The sequence below is a fragment of the Chiloscyllium punctatum genome, chromosome 1 (genome assembly GCF_047496795.1).
Source record: "Chiloscyllium punctatum isolate Juve2018m chromosome 1, sChiPun1.3, whole genome shotgun sequence".
Lineage (NCBI taxonomy): Eukaryota > Metazoa > Chordata > Chondrichthyes > Orectolobiformes > Hemiscylliidae > Chiloscyllium > Chiloscyllium punctatum.
In genome coordinates this window covers 42,596,754-42,601,672 of record NC_092739.1, presented here as the reverse complement: position 1 = coordinate 42,601,672, position 4,919 = coordinate 42,596,754, and the positions used below count along the sequence as shown (strand labels likewise).

Below are 4,919 nucleotides of genomic sequence, written 5' to 3'. Positions count from 1 at the left end.
TCTTGAACCATTGCAGTCCATGTGCTATAGGTAGACCCACAATGGCTTTAAGGAGGGATTTCCAGAAGTTTAAACCAGTGACAGTGAAGGAATGGCACTATATTTCCAAGTCAGGATGTTGAGTTGGTTGGAGGGGAACATGCAGTTGCTGATATATCTGCTGCCCTTGTCCTTCGAGATCGAAGTGATTGTGGGTTTAGAAGGTGCTGTCTCAAGATCTTTAGTGAATATTTGCAGTGGATCTTGCAGATTGTACTCACTGCTACCACTGAGCATTGGAGATGGAGTGGGTGGACACTTGTGCATGTGGTGCCAATCAAGGGGGCTGCTTAATTCCAGATGGCGAAAGTGAGGACTGCAGATGCTGGAGATCAGAGCTGAAAATGTGTTGCTGGAAATGCGCAGCAGGTCAGGCAACATCCAAGGAACAGGAGAATTGACGTTTCGGGCATCAGCCCTTGTTCAGGAATGATTCCTGAAGAAGGGCTGATGCCCGAAACATCGATTCTCCTGTTCCTTGGATGCTGCCTGACCTGCTGCGCTTTTCCAACAACACATTTTCAGCTCTAATTCCAGATGGCATCAAGCTTCTTGAGTGTTGTTGGAAGTGCACCCATCCAGGCAAGTGGGGACTATTCCATTACATTCCAGACTTGTGTGTTATAGATGATGGACAGGCTTTAGAGAGTCGTGAGGTGAGTTACTTGTCTCAGCATTCCTATATGTTGCCCTGCTCTTGTCGTCACTGTATTGATATGGTAATTCCAGTTGAGTATTCAAGTCAATGGCAGCTGCTATGATGCTTATAATGGGAAAGCCAATGATTGGAGCATCATTGAACATAAAGGGATGGTAATTTGATCATCTCTTATTGTGCATGGTCATTGCGTGGCAGTTATGTGGTGTGAACGTAACTTGATGCTTGTCGGATATTGTCGAGATGTCGTTCCCTTTGAACATGGTCAGCTTCAGTACCTGAGGAATCACAAACAGTGCTTGACATTGTGCAATTCCTGGTAAACGCCACCACTTCTGACCTTATCATGGAAGGAAGGTCATTGAGAAGGTAGCTGAAGCTAGTTGGGCCTGGGACTCTACTCTGAGGAACACATTCAATGATGTCATGGAGCTTAGGTGATTCACTCCTCCAACCACAGCCAGCATCCTATATGTCAGGTTTGACTGCAACCATTGGAACGTTTGCCCTGCTATGACACATTGATTCCAGTTGTGCTAGGGCTCCTTGGTTCCACACTTGGTCAAGTGCAGACTTGACCTTAAGGGCTGTCACTCCCACTTTGGCTCTAAAAATCAACTCCTTTGCCCATGTTTGAAGCAGGGCTGCAGTGAGATCAGGAGCTGAGTGGCCCTGATGGAACTTAAACTGGGCATCACTGAGGAGGTGTTGTTAAATAGCATCATCACTTTACTGATGACCAAGAATAGACTGAGGAGTTGGTAATTGGCTGGGTAGGATTATCCTGCTTTTTATTTATATGACCTACTTGGGCAATTTTCCACATTGTCAAGTAGATGCCAGTTTTGAAACTACACTGGAAAAGCTTGTTTAGGAGAGTGATCAGTTCTGGATGAGAAGTTTTCTGTACTATTTCTAGCCAATAGCCTTGCCATGTCTGTGTTTCTAACTGTTTCTTAATATCATGTAGAGTTGATCAAATTGGCATTAGTGATGGTGGAGACCACTGCAAGAGGCTGCAAATGGATAACTTCTGGCTGAAGGTTGCTGCGAATGCTTCAGCCTTATTTTTTGCAAAGATGTGCTGGGCCCTTCCATCTTTGAGGATAGTGGTAGTGGAGCTGCCTCCTCCATTGAGTTGTTTAATACTCCATCACATTCATGGCTAAACGTGGCACAACTGCAAAGCTCACATCTGACTTATTCATTGATGCTCAGTCTTTCAGTTGCTAGATCTATAAAAATGTTGTGGGAAAAGGTGGTTAAATACTAGTGCCATCTTATACAGCAGTGAAATCAAAGTTAGAACTAAAATGGATCTTGTTATGTCTTGTTGTGCTGGATATAATATGCCCTTGTCAGGTTTGATTTCAGCAAGGGATTTGCAATGCAGGCTGGGTGGTCAAGCCACCACCTTCCTACCCACTTCCAACCTCACTCCCATAACAAAAGGGGGAGTGCAAAATTGGCACCTGGCTCATCATATTTAAATTTTTTTTAAAAATCAAAAGTCAATTCCTGAAAGTAAAACCCATTCCCTTGCCTATCTTGGATCTGTATATTACAAACCAGACAGGCCTCTGGTATACGTATGACAGTTACATGGCATCACTACGTGATGTTCTCATATAAAGGTGTCCGTCACATATTGAGTTACTTTCTACATGTAATCGAGTGAATTATACAGCAACATCAATGACATACACAGAAACCAGACTATATATGTTGCGAATAAACTTCAAGACATTGGACGCAACAAAACCTGGCTCTCTGTGGTATACATTACATAGGCTAATATATAGAAAAGTGTATCACTCCCTCCCTGTGGTGCTAATTTCCACACATCCTGCCTAAATCCCTGGATTTACCTTCCTCGAGAATCCATGGGGCTATCTTACAAATCTTGACTGGAGTCCAAGCAGCTCTAGGTCCATTCCGATTGTTTGGTCGATCCTTTGGGTGGGAATTCCACACAATGATGGGCAGCAGCTCCACTAAGTTCTTGTATTCAAACTAAAATGAGGAAAAAGTGTTGGAGAAAACTCAATAGGTCTGTAACATTGGTGGAGAGCAAAGCAGAGTTAACGTTTCAAGTTCTGAAGAGCCAGAGGATTTGAAACGTTAACTCTACTTTCTGTCTACAGATGATGCCAGACCTGCTGAGTATCTCCAGCAATTTCTGTTTTTGTTTCACATTGTCAGCATCCACAGTTCTTTGTCTAAATTCTGGGTTAACTTGCTTGAAGCTCTGTAGCTGTGACCAGGCTTCTAGCCCACCAGTTGGCTCTCTGGCCATTTTCTTTCGGTGGTGGGTGGCTGAGCCACCTGCCCCGCCCACTGTCCTTCCCAGAATGCTCTGGCTCACGGTAACATAGAGTAGAAAGAGTCACACTTTAGTTTGAAAATCCTGGAGTCCCATCAAGAGTGTTTTATTCATCTTTCTGTTTGGCTCGCAGACTGATACATTGTTTCTCAGCGTACAACTGTGACTGTGGTATCTTGGGATTTAATTCCTGCCAATTACTTTCAATACTGAAATAAGAGTAATGATTTGGAGATGCCGGTGTTGGACTGGGGTGTACAAAGTTAAAAATCACACAACACCAGGTTATAGTCCAACAGGTTTAATTGGAAACATTAGTTTTCAGAGTGCTGCTCCTTCATCAGGTGGTACGGAACGACGCTCCGAAAGCCGGTGTGCTTCCAATTAAACCTGTTGGACTATAACCTGATGTTGTGTGATTTTTAACATTATATAAGAGTACAATGCATCCACAGACAAAACGTTAGGTGCAGCAGTGTATATTTGAAACTTTTTCCAAAATACAAGTCGTCAGTTTAATGTAAGCCAGAATCGAGATGCGCATGGGACCTTGCATGAATACGCAATGTGCATTGTAGCTGTGCTAGAAGAGTAAAGTTTGACACGTGCTTAAAAATGAGGTTTCCAGGATTACACGAATGTTTGGGTTTTATGGTAAATTTTTGTTCAGACGCATTGAGTAAAAGGGAAAAGTATAGAGTAAAAGTAAAATGCAACATATTCAGTTTACTGTGATTTCAGAAAATATCAAAATACCATATGAAGAAAAATCTCCGCCATTAATTTATTCAGTGAGTGCAAAGCCATGGACACACATCTGTTGCATTGGTGGTTCAGTGGTAGAATTCTCGCCTGCCACGCGGGAGACCCGGGTTCGATTCCCGGCCAATGCAGCTTGTGCATTTTACTTTCTCCGAAATACTAACTTTCTTGAACAAAAATTCTTCTTGTACAGTTTTTATGGATTTCAGGAAGCCCCAAATATTCTCCTACATTTTTACCATTTTACGACAGCGAGTTTTCAAAATCTGCTTCATATAAGTCCTGTTCTTTTCATCTCACTTCAGCAGTTACATATCTACTCTTAAAAACTGCAAAATCAGCGCTTCATCATTCTTACAACCATCAAACTATCAACTCTCGTAAATACTTTCCAGTCGTCAGCTTTTACATGATGTTTACTTGAATCACATTACTTATTTCGTAACAGTAAGACAATGTTTACATAATTGGTATCTCCACTTTTTTTTTAAATCCAACTCAGCTGTGACACATGTGTGAAGCAAATGGGATGAATTAACCCCCATTCATAATGTACTTTTCAGAAAAGTAGACTAATAGCTTTCACCATGTATCCTGCATAAGAGTGTGGACTTACACTGAGAAAATAAATGCCATTTAAAACCACTGAGCAAAATTGGGTGAAATCATTCATTGGCACATCTCGTCTTGACAAACTAATATCAAACAGTCAATTCTTATTTTACTTTGGAGAAGGTTGGGTGCGTTACATTACTAAACAGAGGCTGCTGAAGAACAAGGTCTTTAAAGATAACTGTTTATTCACATTCTAATATGTACACTTAGACCAATGGCACTGACCGAGGTGGCATGGTGGCTCAGCGGTTAGCACTACTACCACACAGTACTGAAGTCTCAGGTTCAATCCTGATCTCAGGTGACTGCTTGCATGGGATTTCTATGTCTGTGTGGGTTTCCTCCCCTAGTCTAAAGATGTGCATGATAAATTGCCCTGAGTATGAGCTGCATTTGTCAGATGGAAATGGGTAACTCTGTGGTATGTTGGTGTAGACTACTTGGGCCAAAGGGCCTGTTTCCATACTGTAAGTAAGGAATCTCATCTAATCATTGCTTTTCTCTTAGGCCCTTCCTCATCCT

General features: G+C 42.1%; 1 non-coding gene across 1 annotated transcript; it reads left to right on the top strand.

The window, feature by feature from the left end:
• The first annotated feature begins 3,842 nt into the window (after positions 1 to 3,842).
• On the top strand, positions 3,843 to 3,913 carry trnag-gcc (transfer RNA glycine (anticodon GCC)). Its single transcript has one exon. It is a non-coding gene; the product is annotated as a tRNA-Gly (tRNA).
• Positions 3,914 to 4,919: the final 1,006 nt, after the last annotated feature.